Source organism: Ovis canadensis, chromosome 26 (genome assembly GCF_042477335.2).
Source record: "Ovis canadensis isolate MfBH-ARS-UI-01 breed Bighorn chromosome 26, ARS-UI_OviCan_v2, whole genome shotgun sequence".
Classification (NCBI taxonomy): domain Eukaryota; kingdom Metazoa; phylum Chordata; class Mammalia; order Artiodactyla; family Bovidae; genus Ovis; species Ovis canadensis.
This window is the reverse complement of record NC_091270.1, coordinates 39,271,549-39,284,720: the sequence shown is the minus strand read 5'-3', so window position 1 is coordinate 39,284,720 and position 13,172 is coordinate 39,271,549. Positions and strand designations below refer to the sequence as shown.

Genomic DNA, 13,172 nt, shown 5'->3' with positions numbered 1-13,172 from the left:
ACATTATTATCACAGATAAGATATTTAACTCAGAGAGATTATACTTAGCAGCTTGCTTAATTTAACATTGTTAAGAGTGGAAGAAGCAAAACTTGATCCTGGGTCTCTCTGCAACGATACTTGTGAGCTTGGAGCAGGTTTTTGCGTCTCACCTTTTCTAGAATGTAAATTGAGGGGATGGGACCAGTGGTTCTCTCAGTTCCTTTCAGCCATCTATAGATTCTAGTTTGTCCTGATTTACAGTGTAAAGTTGAATTTACACTCACGTTCCTTTCCTTGTTTAGGGCTCTAACATATCCAACTTTCAAAAAATCTACTGATTTAAAAAAATAGTGGAAAGGAAGAAGCATCCACTCTTTCAGCCACCATGCCTCACACCAATTCAAAATAGAACATGGTGTCCCCTGAGTGTGCTGTTGCAAATGCCTGGACTGCACCTGCTATGGCAGAACTCTTTTTCCCGGGACAGGCAGTTTCTCACGTACAGAGCCACATTTCTTGAAAATCCCCAAGTAAAGCTGAACAACCTTCTTGACTATCACTGAGGCCTCATGAGGTATGTGGTGTGGTCCCCATACATGCTCGTGAAATTCAGACCATGTAGTTTGGTTTTGTAGAATTTCAAGGCTATTTGCCAAAACGATCTTCTTAAAAATGATCTCTTCCTTTTTTCCTGTGTCATTGTTCTAATTTGCCGATCATATTTTGATTTTAATCTTGCCACCTGGGTTTTGAAATGGACTGCCTGTATTTGTGTGATTTCTTTCACACTTTTCACTAAGAGTTATTTTCCACTTTCCATACACTTAGTCTCTCTTCAAAATTTATTTTTCTTTCTAAGAAACTTATTGTGATTGTTATAAAAGAATATAAAATCACCATGGAAAAGTATTACTGATAGAATATTTTGGACCCATGCCTTTCCTCACAGTGATACAAACAGTTTAAAACAACTACCAAACTAATAAAAAGATGACAATATGTGTGCTGGCTGTCTTGCTTTTATGCACTAAAACCTGCTACGTCTGAGCCATTATCTACTATGTTTGACATGTAACAATACTCTTTTGCGTAGTGCTCTTAAATATAAATGAAATTTATATTTATGAAATTATATAAATGAAAATAAAATTATATAAATGAAATTTATATTTCTATAATGAAATTTCACTTTCAATAACATTCAATAATTGAGCAGGATATTTTGTTGTATTTTTTTCTGATCTTTTTCTTCTCTCATCTTCCATTTCCCACCTCCAAAATGTTTTTTTTTTCCACTTTAATAGCCTGACTATTTCACATTCTGGAAAAGGTAAAACTATGAAGACAGTCAGACAGAAAAAAAGATCAGTAGTTGCCAGGGGTTAGAAGGGAGGGAAAGTGAACAGGTGAAGTATAGAGGATTTTTAGGGCAGTAAAACTACTCTGTAAGATACTATAATGGTAGACACATATCACCATACACTTGTCCAAACCCATGGAATGTCTAACACTAAGAGTGAATACTGTGGACATTGGGTGATAATGATCTGTCAGTGCAGGTTCATCAGTTGTGACAAACATACCACTCTGGTGAGGGATGTCAATAAAAGAGGAGGCTATGCATGTGGGGGAAGGATTGGAGTTATATGAGAAATTCCTTCCTCTCAGTTTCTCTGTGAACATACATCTGCTGGAGAATATAAAGCCTATTAAAAAATATGAGAGGCTTTAGAAGAACATGCTGACTAAGATCCGTCTAGTCAAGGCTATGGTTTTTCCTGTGGTCATGTATGGATGTGAGAGTTGGACTGTGAAGAAGGCTGAGTGCTGAAGAATTGATGCTTTTGAACTGTGGTGTTGGAGAAGACTCTTGAGAGTCCCTTGGACTGCAAGGAGATCCAACCAGTCCATTCTGAAGGAGATCAGCCCTGGGATTTCTTTGGAAGGAATGATGCTAAAGCTGAAACTCCAGTACTTTGGCCACCTCATGCGAAGAGTTGACTCACTGGAAAAGACTCTGATGCTGGGAGGGATTGGGGGCAGGAGGAGAAGGGGACGACCAAGGATGAGATGGCTGGATGGCATCACGGATTCAACGGACGTGAGTCTGAGTGAACTCCGGGAGATGGTGATGGACAGGGAGGCCTGGCGTGCTGCGATTCATGGGGTCGCAAAGAGTCAGACATGACTGAGTGACTGAACTGAACTGAGAAGAACATGCAATCTCAAACGATAAGGACACCAAACACCATAACTGTTTTGGTGTCCCATAAAGAGTGAATATAGAAAATGGAGCAAAGGGGCCACATCTGAGTTCATGGTAACTGACGATTTCTCAGGACTGATGAAAGACTTCAATTCACAAGTACAGGAGGCATAATGTATACCAAGCAGAATAAACAGAAATCCACACCTCGACACCATTCAGTGAACCTGCAGAATATTACTAAAAGAAACAAATATTAAAAGCACTTGAGAGAAAAGAGCAATCATCTACAGAAAATGGTAATTAGATTGATGGTGTACCTCACAACAGCAAAAATGCAAGTCAGAGAACAATGGAATATCTTCAACTTGAGGTGGGGAGTTAACTTTGAAGTATGTGCCCCTCAAATTTTTTTTAAGGATGAAGGTAAAAAAACATTTTCAGATAAGTAAGAATAGAAGGAGTTAACAACCAAGAGAACTTTACTGATGGAGATTTGAAAAGACATACTTAAAGAAAAGGGAAAATGACCTTAAAAGTCTGAGATTCTAGAAAGAATAGAGAGCAAAGAATGCAGGTAAATTGGGAAGCAAACTTGTCTATGGAAAATAAAAACAGTATTAACAATGATAATAAGAGGTTTATTTGTGAAGAATAATTGGAGTAGAGTGTTCTAAGGTCCTTGTGTTTATTTACTAAGTATGCATAGCAAAATTTCAAGAATAATCTCTAAAAGACTAAAAATAGTGCATTACCTCTAAATCAGTATAGGGAAAAACTGGAATAAGAAAACAAAGATTTTGAAATGTTTTGAAGCAAAAAAGGCAGAGGATAAAGACATAGGAGACAGCAGGTCAAATGAAAAACACCAAATGAGGGGACACATATATTCCAATATATTAGTATTTATGCTGCTGCTGCTAAGTCGCTTCAGTCGTGTCCAACTCTGTGCAACCCAATAAATATAAATGGCCTCAAGTTGTCACGTAAAAGTCAAAAATTATAGATTATATTGGTCTCTTAAAAATAAAAATACAGCTATATATATTATTTGAACCACATTAAAAAAAATGGAATATGGAAAGGCTGAAAGTAAAAGAATAGAAAAGAATTTACCAACCAAATACAAATCTAAAAAAATTAGGGTAGCTACGTAAATACAAATAAAAGGCTTCCATTCAAAAGGACTATAAATGATGAAAAGTTACTATACGGCACTAAAAAGCTCATTTAATGAGGAAAATAAAGTAATTCTGAAGCTCTGTGCCTCCAATAAAATAACCTCAAAATTTACAAAGCAAATATTGGTAGAATTTGAGGGAGAAATGGACAAATATCATATTGGTGAGAGATTTCAACATACTTCTCTCAATTCTGGATAGGTTGAGTAGGCAGAAAGAAAAGCAAAATAGGCAAGTTTTAATGACCATGTATAGACATCTGTACCCATCAATTAAAAAAAAAGAATATATACATTCTCAACATTGCAATGTTAAGATGGAGCAAACCAGACAAAACAAAACCATGATCATATACTAAGACATAATGTGAATCTCAACACATTTTAAAGAAGTGGCATCATGTCAACCACTCTGGTAGTTTTAAAACACATCACAAAACCTTTTGCAATCCTCTCATCAAGTGATAGAATCAGTGTCCTCTCTCCTGGAACCCGGTCGGTCATTGTGACTTCCAATGACTAGAACATGGCCTGAGGGCTTCTGCCCTACTTCTAAGGTGGGTTAGAGAAAGTCATGTAGCTTCAGCAAGTTTTTCTTGGACAGTTGCTCGCTCTGGTGTCTTCCATGTAAGATGTTTGGCTACCCTGAGTTCCTGATGTGGAACCTCCAAACAGAACGGCCAGGAGAGAGATGCCAGAAGAAATTCAGCTGTTTTGAGTTTCCCCAGCCCAGGCACCAGCCATGTGAATGGAGAGCCCAATTCCAGTCATGTTTTGACTGCAACTGTCCAAGAGACTCTGAGGAATGCCTAGGTGAGTCCAGTCAACCTCCAGAGGAAAATTCGTAAGTGATTACTATCACACTATGCCCTTAGTAGTTTGTTCTACAGAAACAGATAATCAGAACAACCACATTCTCTGACCAAAATGCAAATAAGTTAGAAATCAGCAACAACAATATCTGCCACCACTCCAGTATTCTGGCCTGGAGAATTCCACGGACTCTATATTCCATGGGGTCATAAGGAGTCGGATATGACTGAGTGACTTTCATTTTCACTCATAATTTAAGAAACTACTAAATATCTCATGACTGAAGAAGAAATTATAATGGAAAATGTTAAATGCTGAATGACAGTGAAAGTAGTGTATATTTTAAATGGTGAAACAGAGTGGAAACAAGTATTTGATAAAATATATAAACTTAATTATTTATATTAGCAAAGAAAGGCTAACTATTAATAAAGCACCCAGTTTTGAAAAAGAATGAGGGAATTAACTCAAAGAAGGCAAAATAAGGAAATTAATAAAAGAGCAAAAATTAATAAAATTAGAGGATAAGAAAGGCATGGAAAACAAGTCGTGAATAAACACATGGCAAGATACTTAAACTGGTTAGTAATAAAAAATGAAAATCAAGACCATATTTTACACATAGAATATTCACAATGAAAGAGTCTGACAATGTCAGGAAATGTTGGAAAGATGAGAGCCCATTTATATTGCTAGTTCAACGTCCTAGGAAAGCAATTTTATATTCATTTTAAAGCTGAACACTGTCTATGCTATGACCCAGTAATTCTGCTCTGAGGCTTGTTGCCTAGAGAAACTGTTGCAACTGTACATCTAGAAAACTGAAGGAAGCATACACTAATATATTAGGAAAAACTGGAAATAATCTAAATGTCCATCTAATGGAGAACAGATCTTTTAAAATGGCATATTTACACAGAGGAATACTACATGTGCAGTGGAAGTGAGTGAGCCATAGCTACACAGAACAACATGGACAACTCTTTAAAACAATGTTGGGTAAAATATCAACATTAAAAATGAAGCCTTACATGGTAAAAACATTTCATAAAATGTAGAGGGAATAATAAATTCAACATTCAGGATTGTGTTAGTCTCTGGAGTCAAGGAGACTAGCTAAGGTAGAGTGCATAGGTAGCTTTAACAAGAAAGGTAATTCCAGATATTTAGTTGGGTTTGGGGTTAATGGTTTGTTGTATTATTATACTTTATAATTTATATTCACATACATTTTCTCATTGGTATTAAATATTACATCACTAAGATTTTAAGTGACATAATCCTGGAGAAAATTTGTTTCTTATACTGGTAAGAATCCTGAAACTTCCATTTATTTGCTGCATGACTATGGAGAAGTACCTTTATTTTCAAATTTTATTTTCCTTATACGTATATGGCAATGGGCTTCCCCAGTGGCTTAGCGGTAGAGAATCCACCTGTAATGCAGGAGACGCAGGAGACTTGGATTCAATACCCAAGTCGGGAAGATCCCCTGGAGGAGGAAATGGCAATCCACTCTAGTATTCTTGCCTGGAAAATTCCACAGACAGACAGCCTGATGGGCTACGGTCCATGGGGTGCAAAGAGTCAGACAAGATTAAAGTGACCAAGCAACAGCAGCATACAAGGCAACAATAATACCTTCTTGGGTAGGTGTGAAGATTAAAATAGATTGTGTTTATAAAGGGCTCAATATTTACTTATATGCGAACTTATTAAAACATAGGAACTGAAATTGTACCTCAAAAATCTGTTTTGGGGGTACATGTGCATATTTTATCTGTTTAAACTTCTCAATATACTATATCAATAGCTGCAATTATATTACACTGCTATTTTATTTGTGTCTTAAAAGGATTCTTTCTCTTTTAATTACTATTGTCGTGTGTTATAGTATTATTATTGAAAAGTTCCATAACTAGTGACTTAATGAAACTAAAAAGAAAAACACTTAATTTTTTAATATCTAAATTTTTCATTCAAAGCAATCCCCTGCTGCTGCTGCTGCTGCTGCTGCTGCTAAGTCCCTTCAGTCGTGTCCGACTCTGTGCGACCCCAGAGACGGCAGCCCACCAGGTTCCCCTGTCCCTGGGATTCTCCCGGCAAGAACACTGGAGTGGGTTGCCATTTCCTTCTCCAATGCATGACCCTATAGCTATCTTATTTTCTCCTTTTACCTTCATTTGCATTATGAAAGCTAAATAATATTAATAATGATGATAATAATAGTAGTAATAATCATTTGACTCTGTAAAGGAATAACTGTGTGTGCGTGTTCTGTTGTTCACTTGTGTCCAACTCTGCAATACTATGGATTACAGCCTGCCAGGCTCCTCTGTTCATGGGATTCTCTAGGCAAAGATCTTCCTGATCCAGAGATTGAACGAACCTCTCCTGTGTCCCCTGCATTGGCAGGCAGATTCTTTTAACATTGAGCAACCCGGGAGGCCACAAAGGAACATCTACTTTCTGCTATTAAAGTTTATTCTTATTGCATAGCATCTAAGACATGAGACTTTCATGTTTATTTCAGTTCTGTGTTTTTAAAAAAGTTGTATCATATTGCTATCACTCATGCTATTAGAATGTCTAAAGTTGGGAAGATAAAATCCAAGATAGGGTTACAGAAAGGTTCCTAACATTTCTTAGCACAGAGTTCCAGAGGGAAAAGCAAACCCCAAAACTTGATCTGGAAGTGACAAGACATAGCTGGTTAGTTCTGATACAGCCCTACTCCTGAAAGACACTTTGAAATCTGCGTTAGATTTAGAAAGAATGAAGGAACACTGATGAATGTGGTATAAATTTTAAATCTTTCTGGGATACTCAACCTCATATTAAAGCTTTTATTAGCATCCTCCAAACAGTGTTGGGGCATAGACTTGGATTATGGTGATACTGAATGGTTTGCCTTGGAAACGAACAGAGATCATTCTGTCGTTTGTGAGATTGCATCCAAGTACTGCATTTCAGACTCTTTTGTTGACCATGATGGCTACTCCACTTTTTCTAAGGGATTCCTGTTCACGGTAGTAGATATAATGGTCATCTGAGTTAAATTCACCCCAGTCCATTTTAGTTTGCTGATTCCTAGAATGTCGATGTTCACTCTTGCCATCTCCTGTTTGACCACTTCCAATTTGCCTTGATACATGGACCTAACCATCTAGTCAAGGCTATGGTTCTACCAGTGGTCATGTATGGATGTGAGAGTTGGACTGTGAAGAAAGCTGAGTGCTGAAGAATTGATGCTTTTGAACTGTGGTGTTGGAGAAGACTCTTGAGAGTCCCTTGGACTGCAAGGAGATCCAACCAGTCCATTCTGAAGGAGATCAGCCCTGGGATTTCTTTGGAAGGAATGATGCTAAAGCTGAAACTCCAGTACTTTGGCCACCTCATGCGAAGAGTTGACTCACTGGAAAAGACTCTGATGCTGGGAGGGATTGGGGGCAGGAGGAGAAGGGGACGACAGAGGATGAGATGGCTGGATGGCATCACCGACTTGATGGACGTGAGTCTGAGTGAACTCCGGGAGTTGGTGATGGACAGGGAGGCCTGGCGTGCTGCGATTCATGGGGTCGCAAAGAGTTGGACACGACTGAGCGACTGAAATGAACTGAACTGAACTGAAACAGTGTCAGATATGAATCTATCAGTTCACAATTTATATATTTTTTATTTATTTGTCTGGTAGGGTAAGTTTGCATATCTGTGTCTAAGAGCCACACTTCAGTCAAAATAATGATTTTGCTCATGAGGTTATAATAGAAACTGAACACAACGGTTGTTATCTCTGGGATTCTTCCTCAGAACTGAGCTCAGTCTCCCAGGGGAGTGAGAGATCTAACCCAAAACCCTGACCTAAATAAATCTCAAGGGCAGAACTGAAGAATGGCAAGTTTAGGGAAGCTAAATTAGTATGCATGGATTTACTTCCCCCCTTTTCAAAATGAATGCAGTGCTTCTTCATACAGCTTTGTGACCTAAATTGTTCTGTCCCAGTAGCTTTCACCAACCTCAAATCCTGAACTCAGAAAAGAAAGTTCTTTCATGCTCATTTTCAGATCTTGCAGCTCCCACTGACAAAGCTTCATCTGGATATTCCACAATTAGGAAGAGGTGGGAGCCTTTACCTGATAATTACATGCATGGAGCGTGAACAAGCAGGTCTACTGTGACCGAGGCTAAGGTTTAAACAATGTGTGAGGGGACACCCTGTGACTGAGAAAAGAGGCTGTCAGAGATGTAGAACCCAGTTTTGGTTTCTAGGCCATCAACAGCCACTCAGGAACTAAAGGGAGAAACTGCAGCTAAATCCTGAGAGTGTGTGTGTGCGCAGGTGTATATCACTCACAAATGGGGCACACACATGCTGGCATCTCCTCACAGAGGGCTTAAGAGGGTTTTTCCTAAAGACCTAACTGTTAGCTTTTAGCCTTGATGCTTACTTCTCACTCTTCCAGAACAGTAAACACCCAGTTTGATCAGTAAGAAGGTGAGTAATATGTGTTTTTTAGGAAGCTGATTGGAAATCTCTCAGCAGAAACACAGTACATAAGGCACAATCTTATTCCTAGTTCCCTGACAAAGCTTAACTGATGCAAACTTTCAAAACCTCTCTGTTTGCACTTCCTTGTCCGAATCCCACCCAAGAATCGAGCTCTCTTCCTAACTTCTTGTTCATATGTGAACCCTATTCTTTTTCTTTAATTTCCCTGAAATTTCAAAATAGTGCGACTAAGCTGCCCCATTATAGTCTGGACATTAATAATCGCCTCATTTCCTACTCCCAGAACTCACTCTGAAATAGTCCCTTTCTTTCCTAGGGACAAACTATCGACTCAGCTTCTCTTGCCTCCTACAAAGGGTAGGCAAAGCCCTGCTCACCATCGGTTCGTAAAAATCTCCGCATTTGTCCTTTCTTTGCCTACCCCTCACCTCATTCTATAATTCTTCCCGGCTCTATGCAGATCCACCTACACCTTCAAATCTCCCCGGACAAACACGGACAACATTAACATTTCCCAAGTGCTCTTTTATGGTGGATGACTGTGTCCTGCATCTTCAGAAAGGCAAAGAGATACTGTAAACTTGGCCAGCCTTCCCAGCAGCTGGAAGAACATCTGTACATAGGAAGGAACGCGATATAAACCAACTAGCATCCCAACTGGCTGGGGCTGGGATAAAACAGGTGCCTATGAGACCAAAGGCTCCGTTAACAGTCACCGGGGTCATCAGGCCTCTTGTTTGCACTTGGTTTGGGAAAGCCTGCCTAAGTGAATTACTCACAGTCTGAAACTGAGACTCCATGCTGTTGGTAACCACAATACTTGTTTACAGAACTCTTCCGAAGGATGTACTAGGCATTTCCCAAGATCTGTCAGCTCTGGGCCAGGATTAAATCAGCTATTTGTCTCTGAAGGGTGTAATACTGCCTGTAAAACCACCACCACCAAAATGTCTTTTGCAGCCTGTGGTGTATACACGTATGTGCGCATGTGTGAATATATATTCCCCCAACCCTTTTAGGAGCTTAAGAGAAACCTACAGGAAAGACAGGACTCTGGTTGGGTCAGGAGAGGATTTTCTTTTATTACATACACCATCTGTTTTCAACAACCATTAGTTTGGTTAGAAAACATTTAATGAGTGTTTTTTTCCCCTTCCTTTTTTTTTTTCCCTTCTTAAAATATTATATTTTTATTTATTTTTGGCCATGCCACACAGTACATGGAATCTCAGTTCTCTAGCCAGAAATTAAATCTGTGCCCCCTGCATTGGAAGCACAGAGTCTTAACCACTGGACAACCAGAGAAGTCCCAATGAGTGTTTTCTTTTAAAATTCATCTCACCCTCATCAAAGAATCATAACCAAAGAGAAGTGATGGAGAATAAGAATTGGAATGGTTTGCCCGGCAGGCCCAATGAGTCCTTTAAAGGTATATTTCTTTCTTCTAATTACATTAGACAGTGATTGGAAGGATGGTCACTAATAATAAGGGTTTCATTGTCTCTCCTGGTTTCTTTGTTGCCCATACCCTAATGACTCATTCTGTGGTACTTTACAAGGAGCCCTGGAGGAGCCCTGGTCATGTGGTTCGCGGGGACAGACACAAGATTGTCAGACACAGGACTGGCTGTAAAGGAAAGGAGCCTGCGATGGCTTTAATATCCCGTGAGACAGAAGCATGACAGATTAGTGGGCAGCTCCTTCCTTCTCAGGAAACCAGGCCTCTGGCTACAGCTTTATCTTAGCTCAGTCTCAGATCTTTATAAACACTTTCCCCCTGAACTTTAAAGGACCTGCGCTTTTCAGTAATACTTAATGCCCATGAAGCAAAAACTCAGATAAAGGGTTCAAGCATGAAATCTTATTGAAGCGTCTGATTTCTCAAAACGCTTTCTATAAACTCAAGACTTCACGTCCAGAAAAAGATGACAATTGCAAACATTTTCACCAGAGAAAACACCAGCCTGAAAAAATGCTTGAGCCTTGGTAAACGATTTTGAATCTCAATTGTTTTATAGAAATACAAAAAGTTGCACCATTAGGGACCAGTTGTAGTCAAGGCCTTCCATTAAGATTCCTGGACAAGAGATGTTTAGAGACAGAGCAAGCCAGTTGGGAGGTAATAACTAGAATAACAGGAGATGGAACCGTATGATGATAAAATATCCCAGGAAGAAGAATTGTAGTGAGGGGAATATGAATCCTTATAAAACATGCATAAAGATATGTGGGTGTATGTCCAACACAAAAAAAGACTTGAGTCCATAAAAACAAGGACATAATGTTTACTTGGGAAGACTCAATATTTACACGTCAGTTCTCCCTTAATTAACCCATCAATTTAATTCAGTTCAGTTCAGTCACTCAGTCGTGTCCGATTCTTTGCAACCCCATGGACCACAGCACGCCAGACCTCCCTGTCCATCACCAACTCCCAGAGTTTACTCAAATTCATGTCCATTAAGTCGGTAATGCCATCCAACCATCTCATCCTCTATCATCCCCTTCTTCTCTGCCTTCAATCTTTCCCAGCATCAAGGTCTTTTCAAATGAGTCAGTTCTTCACATCAGGTGGTCAAAGTATTGGAGTTTCAGCTTCAGCATCCACCCTTCCAATGAATATTCAGGACTGATTTCCTTTAGGATGGACTGGTTGGATCTCAAGAGTCTTCTCCAACACCACAGTTCAAAAGCATCAATTCTTCAGTGCTCAGCTTTCTTTACAGTCCAACTCTCACATCCATACATGACTACTGGAAAAACTATAGCCTTGAGTAGATGGACCTTTGTTGGTAAAGTCAAGTCTCTGCTTTTTAATATGCTGTCTAGTGAAACAGCTGGCTTAAAGCTCAACATTCAGAAAACTAAGATCATGGCATCCGGTCCCATCATTTCATGGCAAATAGACAGGGAAACATTGGAAACAGTGGCTGACTTTATTTTTCTGGGTTCCAAAATCACTGCAGATGGTGATTGCAGCCGTGAAATTAAAAAACACTCCTTGGAAGGACAGTTATGACCAACCTAGACAGCATATTAAAAAGCAGAGACATTACCTTGTCAACAAAGGTCTGTCTAGTCAAGGCTATGGTTTTACCTGTGGTCATGTATGGATGTGAGAGTTGGACTATAAAGAAAGCTGAGTGCCGAAGAATTGATGCTTTTGAACTGTGGTATTGGAGGAGACTCTTGAGAGTCTGTTGGACTGCAAGGAGATCCAACCAGTCCATCCTAAAGGACATCAGTCCTGGGTGTTCATTGAAAGGACTGATGTGGAAGCTGAAACTCTAATACTTTGGCCGCCTGATGTGAAGAGCTGACTCATTTGAAAAGACCCTGATGCTGGGAAAGATTGAAGGCAGGAGGAGAAGGGGATAACAGAGGATGAGATGGTTGGATGGCATCACTGACTTGATGGACATGGGTTTGGGTAGACTCCAGGAGTTAGTGATGGACAGGGAGGCCTGGTGTGCTGCGGTTCATGGGGTCGCAAAGAGTCAGACACAACTGAGTGACTGAACTGAACTGAACTAGGTTAGTCATAACTTCTCCCAAGGAGCAAGCATCTTTTAATTTCATGGGTGCAGTCACCATCTGCAGTGATTTTGGAGCCCAAGAAAATAAAGTCTGTCACTGTTTCCACTCTTTTCCCATCTATTTGCCATGAAGTGATGGGACCAGATGCCATGATCTTAGTTTCCTGAATGTTGAGTTTTAAATTTAAGTTAATTAAGTACCAAGAAAACAACAACTGTATGTTGTAAGAGTAATGATCACTAATACGAATTGCATGCTCTGTCAAGTACTTTCTGAGTGTTCTCATCTCTTAAATAGTTTAATCCCTCAATAATCTTATAGTTATTCACTTCCTCATTTTATAAGTGAGGAATTTAGGCAGAGTTTAACAACTTGCCCGAGGTCACACAGCCAGTAAGCAGCAGAACTGAGATTTGAACCCAAGGGTTCAGGCTCTAGAACTTAACTATTATCTGTGCTTTCACATCAATGGAACTGAAGACTGAGTCTAGAAACTGATTTAAATACAAGAATTTAGATGGTATCAAATGTAGCGCTGTGGGACATGGGAGAAAAAGAGGGATAATCATGTGGCCATCTTATGTGGCCATCTGGAAGCAAATAAAGTTGAACCCTAGCCCACTCTTTACCCAAAAGTATTTTTCAAATGTATTGGGAATTTTAAAATGTAACCATCTGAAGATAATCTGGGTGGGTGAATGACAGGAACTGGCGGAAGACACTTAAATTTTATATTACTGGCATTTAGTGTCTGTTAAAATTAATTATTTTTAAAGGAGAAAGAAAATAAAGTGGTAGGGCTGCCTACAGGGTGTGAGTGAGAGAGAGAGGTGTATGTATGTGTGTGCGTGTGCATGTGCATGTATGTGTGTGTGTGTGTGTAAGTGATATGAATTAATGCTGGTGCTATTCAGACCTGTTTCTGAAGGAATAGATCTCTGGAG

The 13,172-nt window shown here is 39.4% G+C and overlaps 1 protein-coding gene across 3 annotated transcripts in view; it reads right to left on the bottom strand.

Annotated features, from left to right (window-relative positions):
- DLC1 (DLC1 Rho GTPase activating protein) overlaps positions 1–13,172 on the bottom strand; it is a 518,014-nt gene that overhangs the window by 58,820 nt on the left and 446,022 nt on the right. The window lies entirely within an intron of this gene.